The sequence below is a fragment of the Bombus huntii genome, unplaced genomic scaffold (assembly GCF_024542735.1).
Source record: "Bombus huntii isolate Logan2020A unplaced genomic scaffold, iyBomHunt1.1 ctg00000090.1, whole genome shotgun sequence".
NCBI classification, from domain to species: domain Eukaryota; kingdom Metazoa; phylum Arthropoda; class Insecta; order Hymenoptera; family Apidae; genus Bombus; species Bombus huntii.
The window spans coordinates 260001-275000 of NW_026099345.1; the positions used below are offsets into that span (position 1 = coordinate 260001).

The window sequence follows — 15000 nt, forward strand, 5'->3', positions numbered from 1 at the left end:
GACGCACGAATAGAAAGCGATACGCCGCTGGGACATTGTCTCGTGCGAGCATAAAGCAATACGCCGCTGGACTTAGTCGCGTACAAACTGAAAGCAATACGCCGCTGGACTTAGTCGCGTGCGAGCATAAAGCAATACGCCGCTGGACTTAGTCGCGTGCGAGTAAAAAGCAATACGCCGCTGGACTTAGTCGCGTACAAACAGAAAGCAATACGCCGCTGGACTTAGTCGCGTGCGAGCATAAAGCAATACGCCGCTGGGACTTTGTCTCCTGCGGTTAAAAAAAATAATTTCGCTACGTACGGCCGATGGTCGTGCGTAGCGATTTTTTTTTCCTTTAAATCAAACAACGAGACGCACGAATAGAAAGCGATACGCCGCTGGGACTTTGTCTCGTGCGAGTAAAAAGCAATACGCCGCTGGACTTAGTCGCGTACAAACAGAAAGCAATACGCCGCTGGACTTAGTCGCGTACAAACAGAAAGCAATACGCCGCTGGACTTAGCCGCGTGCGAGCATAAAGCAATACGCCGCTGGACTTAGTCGCGTACAAACTGAAAGCAATACGCCGCTGGACTTAGTCGCGTGCGAGCATAAAGCAATACGCCGCTGGACTTAGTCGCGTACAAACTGAAAGCAATACGCCGCTGGACTTAGTCGCGTGCGAGCATAAAGCAATACGCCGCTGGACTTAGCCGCTCGTGCTACCGCTGCGCGCGCACCTCCGAATCAGCGGGTATGCGCCGGAGTAGGTAACACTCTCTTAAGGTACGCCGTTCTGCGCAGCTCGTATTGCGCGCGCGCGCGCGCGCTTTTTCAAATATTTTTAAACGTTTTTCCGCGTTTTTTCCCGTTTCTTCGCGTTTTTTCCCGTTTTTTCCCGTTTTTTCCCGTTTTCCACGTTTTTTCCCGTTTCACGAGAGAGACGAAAACGAGGAAAATAATCGCGACAAATGCTCGCTCGCTGCGCTCGCTCGGACGAATATAGCCCAACCCAAAACCGATCCCAAGCGTTCGAACGAAGATTTCGATGAAATCGAAGAACGAACGCTAAAGGGATTGGTTTTGGGTTGGGCTACTTTTTTTTTCGAGCGAGCGGAGCGAGCGAGCAACGCGTAAGAGCGTATCGTTGCGTCGCAGGGACTTTGAAATATTCGCCACTGTTCGAACGTTCGAGTCGAAATAACTCGAGAAAAAGCGTTATAACGCATCGAAATTATCAGTGAAATCGTTACGTATCGACGAAATCTAGTCGAAAGTAGCGATTTCACTTTATTTTTTTAAAAAATTTCATCCTCCGGACCAACGTGACCGGGACGTTGGAACTTAGAATTTTTTCGCACCGCTACGAAAGTACCGAAAGTTCAACTCGAAATAACTCGCCAAAAAGCGTTATAACGTATCGAAATTTTGCGTGAAATCGTTACGTTTCGACGAAATCTAGTCGAAAGTAGCGATTTCACTTTATTTTTTTAAAAAATTTCATCCTCCGGACCAACGTGACCGGGACGTTGGAACTTAGAATTTTTTCGCACCGTTACGAAAGTACCGAAAGTTCAACTCGAAATAACTCGCCAAAAAGCGTTATAACGTATCGAAATTTTGCGTGAAATCGTTACGTTTCGACGAAATCTAGTCGAAAGTAGCGATTTCACTTTATTTTTTTAAAAAATTTCATCCTCCGGACCAACGTGACCGGGACGTTGGAACTTAGAATTTTTTCGCACCGTTACGAAAGTACCGAAAGTTCAACTCGAAATAACTCGCCAAAAAGCGTTATAACGTATCGAAATTTTGCGTGAAATCGTTACGTTTCGACGAAATCTAGTCGAAAGTAGCGATTTCACTTTATTTTTTTAAAAAATTTCATCCTCCGGACCAACGTGACCGGGACGTTGGAACTTAGAATTTTTTCGCCCCGTTACGAAAGTACCGAATGTTCAACTCGAAATAACTCGCCAAAAAGCGTTATAACGTATCGAAATTTTGTGTGAAATCGTTACGTATCGACGAAATCTAGTCGAACGTAACGATTTCACTTTATTTTTTTAAAAAATTTCATCCTCCGGACCAACGTGACCGGGACGTTGGAACTTAGAATTTTTTCGCACCGCTACGAAAAGGCCGAAAGATCCCCTCCAAATAACTCGTTAAAAAGTGTTAGAAGGTACGAATATTTTTCAAGAAATCGTTATAACTCGATAAAATACGTCGGGATTAAGCGTTTATATCGTCGGCAGACGGATATAAAAACGTTTGGACCGACACGACCGGTCGTTGGAACATAGAAAAATTCCGAGCCGGTACGTTGGGACTTAGAAAAATTCCGAGCGCGAAAAAGTTTTTTCGAGTTTATTCGTTAAAAAGCGTTACAAGGTATGAATTTTTTTGCATAAATCGACGTAACTCGACGAAATACGTCGGGATTAATGGTTTATTTCCGTCCGAGAACGATTTTTAAAAACGGACCTATGCGGCCGGTCGTTCGTACTTAGAAAATTTTCGGACCGAACACTCTTTTTCGATTAATTCGTTAAAAAGCGTTATAACGTACGAATATTTTTCAAGAAATCGTTATAACTCGATAAAATACGTCGGGATTAAGCGTTTATATCGTCGGCAGACGGATATAAAAACGTTTGGACCGACACGACCGGTCGTTGGAACATAGAAAAATTCCGAGCCGGTACGTTGGGACTTAGAAAAATTCCGAGCGCGAAAAAGTTTTTTCGAGTTTATTCGTTAAAAAGCGTTACAAGGTATGAATTTTTTTGCATAAATCGACGTAACTCGACGAAATACGTCGGGATTAATGGTTTATTTCCGTCCGAGAACGATTTTTAAAAACGGACCTATGCGGCCGGTCGTTCGTACTTAGAAAATTTTCGGACCGAACACTCTTTTTCGATTAATTCGTTAAAAAGCGTTATAACGTACGAATATTTTTCAAGAAATCGTTATAACTCGATAAAATACGTCGGGATTAAGCGTTTATATCGTCGGCAGACGGATATAAAAACGTTTGGACCGACACGACCGGTCGTTGGAACATAGAAAAATTCCGAGCCGGTACGTTGGGACTTAGAAAAATTCCGAGCGCGAAAAAGTTTTTTCGAGTTTATTCGTTAAAAAGCGTTACAAGGTATGAATTTTTTTGCATAAATCGACGTAACTCGACGAAATACGTCGGGATTAATGGTTTATTTCCGTCCGAGAACGATTTTTAAAAACGGACCTATGCGGCCGGTCGTTCGTACTTAGAAAATTTTCGGACCGAACACTCTTTTTCGATTAATTCGTTAAAAAGCGTTATAACGTACGAATATTTTTCAAGAAATCGTTATAACTCGATAAAATACGTCGGGATTAAGCGTTTATATCGTCGGCAGACGGATATAAAAACGTTTGGACCGACACGACCGGTCGTTGGAACATAGAAAAATTCCGAGCCGGTACGTTGGGACTTAGAAAAATTCCGAGGGCGAAAAAGTTTTTTCGAGTTTATTCGTTAAAAAGCGTTACAAGGTATGAATTTTTTTGCATAAATCGACGTAACTCGACGAAATACGTCGGGATTAATGGTTTATTTCCGTCCGAGAACGATTTTTAAAAACGGACCTATGCGGCCGGTCGTTCGTACTTAGAAAATTTTCGGACCGAACACTCTTTTTCGATTAATTCGTTAAAAAGCGTTATAACGTACGAATATTTTTCAAGAAATCGTTATAACTCGATAAAATACGTCGGGATTAAGCGTTTATATCGTCGGCAGACGGATATAAAAACGTTTGGACCGACACGACCGGTCGTTGGAACATAGAAAAATTCCGAGCCGGTACGTTGGGACTTAGAAAAATTCCGAGGGCGAAAAAGTTTTTTCGAGTTTATTCGTTAAAAAGCGTTACAAGGTATGAATTTTTTTGCATAAATCGACGTAACTCGACGAAATACGTCGGGATTAATGGTTTATTTCCGTCCGAGAACGATTTTTAAAAACGGACCTATGCGGCCGGTCGTTCGTACTTAGAAAATTTTCGGACCGAACACTCTTTTTCGATTAATTCGTTAAAAAGCGTTATAACGTACGAATATTTTTCAAGAAATCGTTATAACTCGATAAAATACGTCGGGATTAAGCGTTTATATCGTCGGCAGACGGATATAAAAACGTTTGGACCGACACGACCGGTCGTTGGAACATAGAAAAATTCCGAGCCGGTACGTTGGGACTTAGAAAAATTCCGAGGGCGAAAAAGTTTTTTCGAGTTTATTCGTTAAAAAGCGTTACAAGGTATGAATTTTTTTGCATAAATCGACGTAACTCGACGAAATACGTCGGGATTAATGGTTTATTTCCGTCCGAGAACGATTTTTAAAAACGGACCTATGCGGCCGGTCGTTCGTACTTAGAAAATTTTCGGACCGAACACTCTTTTTCGATTAATTCGTTAAAAAGCGTTATAACGTACGAATATTTTTCAAGAAATCGTTATAACTCGATAAAATACGTCGGGATTAAGCGTTTATATCGTCGGCAGACGGATATAAAAACGTTTGGACCGACACGACCGGTCGTTGGAACATAGAAAAATTCCGAGCCGGTACGTTGGGACTTAGAAAAATTCCGAGGGCGAAAAAGTTTTTTCGAGTTTATTCGTTAAAAAGCGTTACAAGGTATGAATTTTTTTGCATAAATCGACGTAACTCGACGAAATACGTCGGGATTAATGGTTTATTTCCGTCCGAGAACGATTTTTAAAAACGGACCTATGCGGCCGGTCGTTCGTACTTAGAAAATTTTCGGACCGAACACTCTTTTTCGATTAATTCGTTAAAAAGCGTTATAACGTACGAATATTTTTCAAGAAATCGTTATAACTCGATAAAATACGTCGGGATTAAGCGTTTATATCGTCGGCAGACGGATATAAAAACGTTTGGACCGACACGACCGGTCGTTGGAACATAGAAAAATTCCGAGCCGGTACGTTGGGACTTAGAAAAATTCCGAGCGCGAAAAAGTTTTTTCGAGTTTATTCGTTAAAAAGCGTTACAAGGTATGAATTTTTTTGCATAAATCGACGTAACTCGACGAAATACGTCGGGATTAATGGTTTATTTCCGTCCGAGAACGATTTTTAAAAACGGACCTATGCGGCCGGTCGTTCGTACTTAGAAAATTTTCGGACCGAACACTCTTTTTCGATTAATTCGTTAAAAAGCGTTATAACGTACGAATATTTTTCAAGAAATCGTTATAACTCGATAAAATACGTCGGGATTAAGCGTTTATATCGTCGGCAGACGGATATAAAAACGTTTGGACCGACACGACCGGTCGTTGGAACATAGAAAAATTCCGAGCCGGTACGTTGGGACTTAGAAAAATTCCGAGCGCGAAAAAGTTTTTTCGAGTTTATTCGTTAAAAAGCGTTACAAGGTATGAATTTTTTTGCATAAATCGACGTAACTCGACGAAATACGTCGGGATTAATGGTTTATTTCCGTCCGAGAACGATTTTTAAAAACGGACCTATGCGGCCGGTCGTTCGTACTTAGAAAATTTTCGGACCGAACACTCTTTTTCGATTAATTCGTTAAAAAGCGTTATAACGTACGAATATTTTTCAAGAAATCGTTATAACTCGATAAAATACGTCGGGATTAAGCGTTTATATCGTCGGCAGACGGATATAAAAACGTTTGGACCGACACGACCGGTCGTTGGAACATAGAAAAATTCCGAGCCGGTACGTTGGGACTTAGAAAAATTCCGAGCGCGAAAAAGTTTTTTCGAGTTTATTCGTTAAAAAGCGTTACAAGGTATGAATTTTTTTGCATAAATCGACGTAACTCGACGAAATACGTCGGGATTAATGGTTTATTTCCGTCCGAGAACGATTTTTAAAAACGGACCTATGCGGCCGGTCGTTCGTACTTAGAAAATTTTCGGACCGAACACTCTTTTTCGATTAATTCGTTAAAAAGCGTTATAACGTACGAATATTTTTCAAGAAATCGTTATAACTCGATAAAATACGTCGGGATTAAGCGTTTATATCGTCGGCAGACGGATATAAAAACGTTTGGACCGACACGACCGGTCGTTGGAACATAGAAAAATTCCGAGCCGGTACGTTGGGACTTAGAAAAATTCCGAGGGCGAAAAAGTTTTTTCGAGTTTATTCGTTAAAAAGCGTTACAAGGTATGAATTTTTTTGCATAAATCGACGTAACTCGACGAAATACGTCGGGATTAATGGTTTATTTCCGTCCGAGAACGATTTTTAAAAACGGACCTATGCGGCCGGTCGTTCGTACTTAGAAAATTTTCGGACCGAACACTCTTTTTCGATTAATTCGTTAAAAAGCGTTATAACGTACGAATATTTTTCAAGAAATCGTTATAACTCGATAAAATACGTCGGGATTAAGCGTTTATATCGTCGGCAGACGGATATAAAAACGTTTGGACCGACACGACCGGTCGTTGGAACATAGAAAAATTCCGAGCCGGTACGTTGGGACTTAGAAAAATTCCGAGGGCGAAAAAGTTTTTTCGAGTTTATTCGTTTAAAAGCGTTACAAGGTATGAATTTTTTTACGGGAATCGTTCTATCTCTATTAAATACGTCGGGATTAAACATTTTTATCGATTTTTTCAAAAAATTAGCGTTCGTCGAACTGACACGACTGGGATATTTTTCTAATTTTTTCGTTAATTAACGTTACAAGGTATATATTTTTTTGCATATTTCTACTTATTTTAACGTATTGTAATTGATTATAAACTTATTTTTTGTCCGTATTCGATAAAAGAGTATGTTTACTGATGCAATTTTTCGGTGAAAAAAAAAATTAATTTTTTGGTAAAAATGCATTTCTATTATGTTAATAAAACGTCTGGTAATGTATTTCGATGGTTGGATATTGGCTTTGTATAGTAGTGATCGAGCGTTCGCGAGACTAAGTTCCAGCGTCCCTTCCGAACGGTACGTTGCTACGGAGGTTTTGCACCGTAAGCGCGCGGCCGCTAGCCCGGCCGGCGCCGGCCTTCCGGCTGGCGCTTTCGTATCTATAAGAGAGACGTCGAGCCGGACGGTTCGGTCGGAACAGCGTTGAGCGCGTGGCTATTCTACGGCCTCGGTTGAGAATTCAGTCACCGCTCCTCGAGTCTTAGTGTATTTTACGCTATTTCTCGACTGTTCCTCCGTTCTCGTTCTGGTTTTTTCTCTACACTGCTGCGCCGCGGGTCGCTGTCCTGGACGTAATGACCAAATATCGTGGCAAGGTTCCCCTGAGTCGGGAAGCTGGTGACCTGTGTGTACGTATTCTAACAAAAATTGTTAGATGCGTGTGTGCTTGTACTAACTGAGCATCGATTCATTCAAAAGAGTATAACCGTCTGCTTTCTATAAAAACTTCTGCTTTCGCAGAAGTATCCGATGAGGCGGTAGGAGCGTACTATCTTTGCGTAGTATGTCTTCTGCCGAAAATGTTCTACCGATTGAAAGAATATTCTTACGGTATGTCCAGCGCGACGCACTGGGATACGCGCTTGTTCGTTCAGCGTGAGGTGCGTATACGTGCTTTACCGCTAAGATATTCTAATAAGTCTTTTTACACGAAGACAGCATTATGGAAATGTTCCTTTAGAAGTACGATTCTAAACATTTTATATAAGACTATGAGAGAGAGAGAGAGAGAGAAGAGAGGAGGTGGAGTTGAGAATTACAAAGTGGCTGCGAGCGGCGTTCGAAGATTATTACTGAACTATGGGTGTATCTCGAACGTCGCTAGGAGATATATTTTATAGATATATCTATCTTAAGAACGAAAAGTCTCGTCGTACGGTGCTTACGTCCCACCTACGACACGAAGAGAACTTAAACGAAATTTATAAGAATTGTTATACGAATAAGATCCCTGGTTGATCCTGCCAGTAGTCATATGCTTGTCTCAAAGATTAAGCCATGCATGTCTCAGTACATGCCGCATTAAGGTGAAACCGCGAATGGCTCATTAAATCAGTTATGGTTTCTTAGATCATACCTACATTTACTTGGATAACTGTGGTAATTCTAGAGCTAATACATGCAAACAGATTCCGACCAGAGATGGTAGGAATGCTTTTATTAGATCAAAACCAATCGGTGGCGGATGGCTCGTCTGTCCGTCCATCGTTTGTTTTGGTGACTCTGAATAACTTTGTGCTGATCGCATGGTCATCTAGCACCGGCGACGCATCTTTCAAATGTCTGCCTTATCAACTGTCGATGGTAGGTTCTGCGCCTACCATGGTTGTAACGGGTAACGGGGAATCAGGGTTCGATTCCGGAGAGGGAGCCTGAGAAACAGCTACCACATCCAAGGAAGGCAGCAGGCGCGCAAATTACCCACTCCCGGCACGGGGAGGTAGTGACGAAAAATAACGATACGGGACTCATCCGAGGCCCCGTAATCGGAATGAGTACACTTTAAATCCTTTAACGAGGACCAATTGGAGGGCAAGTCTGGTGCCAGCAGCCGCGGTAATTCCAGCTCCAATAGCGTATATTAAAGTTGTTGCGGTTAAAAAGCTCGTAGTTGAATCTGTGTGTCACAGTGTCGGTTCACCGCTCGCGGTGTTTAACTGGCATTATGTGGTACGTCCTATCGGTGGGCTTAGCTCCTCGCGGGCGGTCCAACTAATATCCCATCGCGGTGCTCTTCACTGAGTGTCGAGGTGGGCCGATACGTTTACTTTGAACAAATTAGAGTGCTTAAAGCAGGCTACCTTCGCCTGAATACTGTGTGCATGGAATAATGGAATAGGACCTCGGTTCTATTTTGTTGGTTTTCGGAGCCCCGAGGTAATGATTAATAGGGACAGATGGGGGCATTCGTATTGCGACGTTAGAGGTGAAATTCTTGGATCGTCGCAAGACGGACAGAAGCGAAAGCATTTGCCAAAAATGTTTTCATTAATCAAGAACGAAAGTTAGAGGTTCGAAGGCGATCAGATACCGCCCTAGTTCTAACCATAAACGATGCCAGCCAGCGATCCGCCGAAGTTCCTCCGATGACTCGGCGGGCAGCTTCCGGGAAACCAAAGCTTTTGGGTTCCGGGGGAAGTATGGTTGCAAAGCTGAAACTTAAAGGAATTGACGGAAGGGCACCACCAGGAGTGGAGCCTGCGGCTTAATTTGACTCAACACGGGAAACCTCACCAGGCCCGGACACCGGAAGGATTGACAGATTGATAGCTCTTTCTTGATTCGGTGGGTGGTGGTGCATGGCCGTTCTTAGTTGGTGGAGCGATTTGTCTGGTTAATTCCGATAACGAACGAGACTCTAGCCTGCTAAATAGACGTAACTTATGGTATCTCGAAGGCCCCCGGCTTCGGTCGGTGGGTTTTTACTACCAACGTACAAACAAATCTTCTTAGAGGAACAGGCGGCTTCTAGCCGCACGAGATTGAGCAATAACAGGTCTGTGATGCCCTTAGATGTTCTGGGCCGCACGCGCGCTACACTGAAGGAATCAGCGTGTTTTCCCTGGCCGAAAGGCCCGGGTAACCCGCTGAACCTCCTTCGTGCTAGGGATTGGGGCTTGCAATTATTCCCCATGAACGAGGAATTCCCAGTAAGCGCGAGTCATAAGCTCGCGTTGATTACGTCCCTGCCCTTTGTACACACCGCCCGTCGCTACTACCGATTGAATGATTTAGTGAGGTCTTCGGACTGGTGCGCGGCCAATGTGATAAGCATTGCCGATGTTACCGGGAAGATGACCAAACTTGATCATTTAGAGGAAGTAAAAGTCGTAACAAGGTTTCCGTAGGTGAACCTGCGGAAGGATCATTAACGATACGATACCAAAAGAATTTGACTTGAACACATATAAAAACTATGAAATATATATCACAATGGTCGGTAAGGAGCCGTACTCCTCCTGTATCGACGAAAGTATATACGACGTATTAACAAGCTATATACTTTAACAAACGAAAACGCCAGGGAGCTTGGCAACCTCCGTTGGCACGAATAGAAATATTCTTAAGGAGGAGACGACCCTCCAGCTACGGAATTATACGAAGAGAAGGTGGCACTCTCTCTCGATCATCGGGATGAAGAGATATATATATACAAGTATAAAAACGAAATGCGAATGAAACTTATTCGAGGCGCCTGCGTGAGGTCGTAAACAGAAAGACCCGCCGTCTCCGAATAAAACATATAACATATAATATATATATATATATATGAAATTCTAATAAAAGGGAACTCTAGCTTCGAAAGAGCCAACAAAAGTTAAGGCTCGATATCAAACGAAAAAATTACGATGGAAACCAGGTGTAAAGAGAAATGCAGTCGTGGCGCCTGCGAGAGGCCGTACACAGAAAGACCCGCCGTCACGATCTCGTATTTCGTATTTGCATCGTGGAAACCGTACAAACGAAATATAAAAGTCCATGCAAACTAATAAGAAAATCTCTAAAGTGCCTCGTGTCGGAGTGATCATGCTCGCCTATTCTCTTCTATGTTTCGTGGTCTGTGTTGCGTTTGTTCTCCTCCTAGCAACGGGACATATCGAAGACTCCTCTTTGGGATCGAACGAAGCGTCTAGAACGAGTCGACGAGAGCGAAAGAACTTGTAGCGAGTCGCGCAGAGCGAAAGGATACCGATATACATCTTCGAAGGTTCTCTTCGAAGATCCATGGATACCTTCTGCGTCGACTTCTCTCGTCTCTTTCATCGAAACTCTCGTCGTTCTCGAAACGTGCTTCCTACCCAAAGGGCGTGTGCTCTTCGTATGTCGTTTCGTTCGAAATAACGAAACCACGTGTAACATACTCGTGGATCGGGTAACCTAGAACGAAGACGCATCGCGTGGATGTTGGCCCGCTATGCGACGATGACCGATGATGATGATGATGATGATGATGATATGATGATGATGTCGATGTCGACGACGACGACGATGAAGACGATGTGTAGCAACGATTCGTAACTAGTCTAGCCGAAGTTCGTTCAGAGGGGAACGCCGCCGGCTTCGAAGCCTCGATGTCGTGAGTCGGACACCCGTGCCGTCGCTAGAGTTTTTCAAACTCTGCTTCTGGATATTGGGACGAAAGACCGCTCGAGGACGACGACAGCCGTGCGTGCGTATCCCATCGAATTTTTTTTACACCACCTGAACGAGACTAAAGTTTCGTCTAGTTGATCGTCTACCGTCGCATAATGTATATTATATACCGTTCAGAGGGGACCGGCTGTCTATCCTCGTTGTCGTGAGTCGGACACCCGTGCCGTCGCTAGAGTTTTTCAAACTCTGCTTCTGGATATCGGGACGAAAGACCGCGCGAGGACGACGGATGCGAGTCCCATCGAATTTTTGACTTACACACTACCTGAACGAGACTTAAAGTTTCATATTATATACCGTTCAGAGGGGACCGGCTGTCTATCCTCGTTGTCGTGAGTCGGACACCCGTGCCGTCGCTAGAGTTTTTCAAACTCTGCTTCTGGATATCGGGACGAAAGACCGCGCGAGGACGACGGATGCGAGTCCCATCGAATTTTTGACTTACACACTACCTGAACGAGACTTAAAGTTTCATATAATATACCGTTCAGAGGGGACCGGCTGTCTTTCCTCGTTGTCGTGAGTCGGACACCCGTGCCGTCGCTAGAGTTTTTCAAACTCTGCTTCTGGATATCGGGACGAAAGACCGCGCGAGGACGACGGATGCGAGTCCCATCGAATTTTTTATTTAAACACTACCTGAACGAGACTTAAAGTTTCATATAATATACCGTTCAGAGGGGACCGGCTGTCTTTCCTCGTTGTCGTGAGTCGGACACCCGTGCCGTCGCTAGAGTTTTTCAAACTCTGCTTCTGGATATCGGGACGAAAGACCGCGCGAGGACGACGGATGCGAGTCCCATCGAATTTTTTATTTAAACACTACCTGAACGAGACTTAAAGTTTCATATAATATACCGTTCAGAGGGGACCGGCTGTCTTTCCTCGTTGTCGTGAGTCGGAGACCCGTGCCGTCGCTAGAGTTTTTCAAACTCTGCTTCTGGATATCGGGACGAAAGACCGCGCGAGGACGACGGATGCGAGTCCCATCGAATTTTTGATTTACACACTACCTGAACGAGACTTAAAGTTTCATCCAGTTTGTCGTCTATCATCTCATATATAATATACCGTTCAGAGGGGACCGGCTGTCTATCCTCGTTGTCGTGAGTCGGACACCCGTGCCGTCGCTAGAGTTTTTCAAACTCTGCTTCTGGATGTTGGGACGAAAGACCGCGCGAGGACGATGGATGCGAGTCCCATCGAATTTTTGATTTACAAGACACACACTACCTGAACGAGACTAAAGTTTCATCGAGTTTATCGTCGCATAACCCGTTCGGAGGGGACCGGCTGTCTATCCTCGTTGTCGTGAGTCGGACACCCGTGCCGTCGCTAGAGTTTTTCAAACTCTGCTTCTGGATATCGGGACGAAAGACCGCGCGAGGACGATGGCTGCGAGTCCCATCGAATTTTTGTTTTTTTTTTTTTTAAAAAAAAAAACACCACCCGAACGGAGATGTGTTCTATCTTTCGTCGATTTTTCATGCTTTCAGTCGGTCGCGTGGTCGCCATCCGTTCGGAGGGGATCGCCGGCTTCGAAACCTCGATGTCGTGAGTCGGACACCCGTGCCGTCGCTAGAGTTTTTCAAACTCTGCTTCTGGATATTGGGACGAAAGACCGCTCGAGGCGGACGGCCGCGCGAATCCCATCGAATCTTTACTATCACCCGAACGATGGAGAGATGCACGCGCGCTGTTTCTTGAATAATTGGACGAGAGAGTAGAATCAAACACATATATAACATGGGCTAGCCACCGTGCTTACTCGTTCGCGAGATCGTGTGCTGTACAGAGGATTCAGAATCGGGTGTATATATCCCCGTCGTTTCCTGACGAACGGAGCTTCGATCTCGATGGTTGTTATATATCATAATGTACTTTACGCCCGGCCGGCGAACGCGCGTATCTTCGCGCGTTCGTCGTTTTCTTTTTTTTTCGAACGTTTTTGTGTCGTCAATCCTATGGCGACTTCTGCGCGTTCGATTCCCGTTGGTCGAACGTGACGGAACTCGGCTTCGCTAGAACCGAGAAGAGTACATTTGAGTATTGAACTGTTGTAAATTTATAAAAGATTACCCTGAACGGTGGATCACTTGGTGGCTCGTGGGTCGATGAAGAACGCAGCTAATTGCGCGTCAACGTGTGAACTGCAGGACACATGAACATCGACATTTCGAACGCACATTGCGGTCCACGGATACAATTCCTGGACCACGCCTGGCTGAGGGTTGCTCACGTAAACCTAAGACTGCTTGCGTTGCGTATCGTTACTCTCCGTATCTGTCTCTCTCTGTCCCTTCTTGCCTTAACAACCCGCCGTCGTTCTTCTTTATATAAGAGAACGTTTCAGAGTCGGACGAAGGTACAAGAACGAGGATACGAATAAGAGCGGACGGAGAGAACATACGCGACGTACGAGCGATTGTTGGACGCTCGTCGGCGTTCGTCGCGGTCGTGCAGAGACCGTGCAAGTCGTACGCATGCTCGATATATAATCTATCGTGTTCACGGGAGACTACGAAACTCTACCTCTGTCTCTCTCTGTCCCTTCTTGCCTTGACAACCCGCCGTCGTTCTTCTTAAAAATTATAAGAGAACGTTTCAGAGTCGGACGAAGGTATACGAAGGGATACGAATAAGAGCGGAGAGAACCGGTCCGGACCTGCGTGAGTGCTCGCGGCGTCGTGAGTCGTCCTTACGAGGGCGACCGCCCGCTTATGCACCGCTTCGTGTATCGGTTATCGAACGTATATACTCGTAGTGTTCTCCTCGTGACCGATTTTTTTTTCATATCAGGCGATATATGCTACGTTTGCCGGTGTTCGACGCACGAAGGTCCGCGCCCCCGACGTCGTCTTAAAAGAATATTATATTTGGCGAGACTGAGAGAGAAAGCAAATATGGGAACTCGGTCGAGAGAGGAGAGAAGAGAGAACCAAAAAAAAAACCTAAACTCGATGGCGTGCGAAACTTTGCCATAATCTACCGTCTTTTCTTAAGACTCTCGTACAGCCCCAGGGATCGAATGCCCACTCCGTCTCTTCGCGAAAGCGACTGACAACAACGAGGACCGTCGCATCGATGGGTCGTCGTTGCGTTTTACACGCTCTGTGCTTTTTTACAAGCCCCGAAAGTATCAGCCGTAGATCCGGGAACGCACACGCGAGATTTCTTCGAGCGCTCTGACGACTTAGGGAGGTATGATCCCCAGCGTCGCGCGGAGATCGGAGAGTACACGTACTCGTATCGGGACGAATTTTCCCCGTCGTCGTGTATCTCTCTGCCCGCGCGCCTGGCTCCCGAAAAGCCACGTTCGTCGGAAATCTTACATATTATATATGTAACGCGTGTGCGAACTAGCGTGTGTCTAAGATCGGCTATACACGGGTGCTGCTGTAACTACAAGCTCGAGGTGTTTTCCGCAGCGTTTCTGTACCCGAGGAAGATGCGCATGTGAGTCCGTTACGAAGTTGTTCGTACGGTCGTCGTCGTCGGAGAGATCGTAGACGAGGAAGAAGACGATCCCCTTTGGCGAGGCTCGAGAAAAAAACTTTGAGAGAGACGAGGTATACACGCGCGTACGACTATGTCGTGCGCGCGTGTGATTTTTTTTTTATGGCAATTCGACGCTTCGAGAATAGAGAAAAGAGAGTGTTGGTCATCCCATGCCTCTTCGTCGTCTATCGCTGGACCGCGCATCCTAACGTCGCGCCGGTCGTCCAGTCCCCGAACACACACACCCACCCGACGGTACGTCTCGCTCGCTTTTTCACTTGCGTGAGTTCCCGTACCGGGAACCGCTGGAATCGTCGAGAGAAGAGAAACGGCTGTAGGAGAAAAAGAGGACGGACGTTAAAAACCGGACGAT

General features: G+C 45.0%; 2 non-coding genes across 2 annotated transcripts; both read left to right on the forward strand.

The window, feature by feature from the left end:
- Positions 1–7923: 7923 nt before the first annotated feature.
- On the forward strand, positions 7924–9846 carry LOC126876698 (small subunit ribosomal RNA). Its single transcript, XR_007694447.1, has one exon. It is a non-coding gene; the product is annotated as a small subunit ribosomal RNA (ribosomal RNA).
- A 3359-nt stretch (positions 9847–13205) lies between these two features.
- On the forward strand, positions 13206–13363 carry LOC126876684 (5.8S ribosomal RNA). The gene has a single exon (XR_007694433.1). It is a non-coding gene; the product is annotated as a 5.8S ribosomal RNA (ribosomal RNA).
- Positions 13364–15000: the final 1637 nt, after the last annotated feature.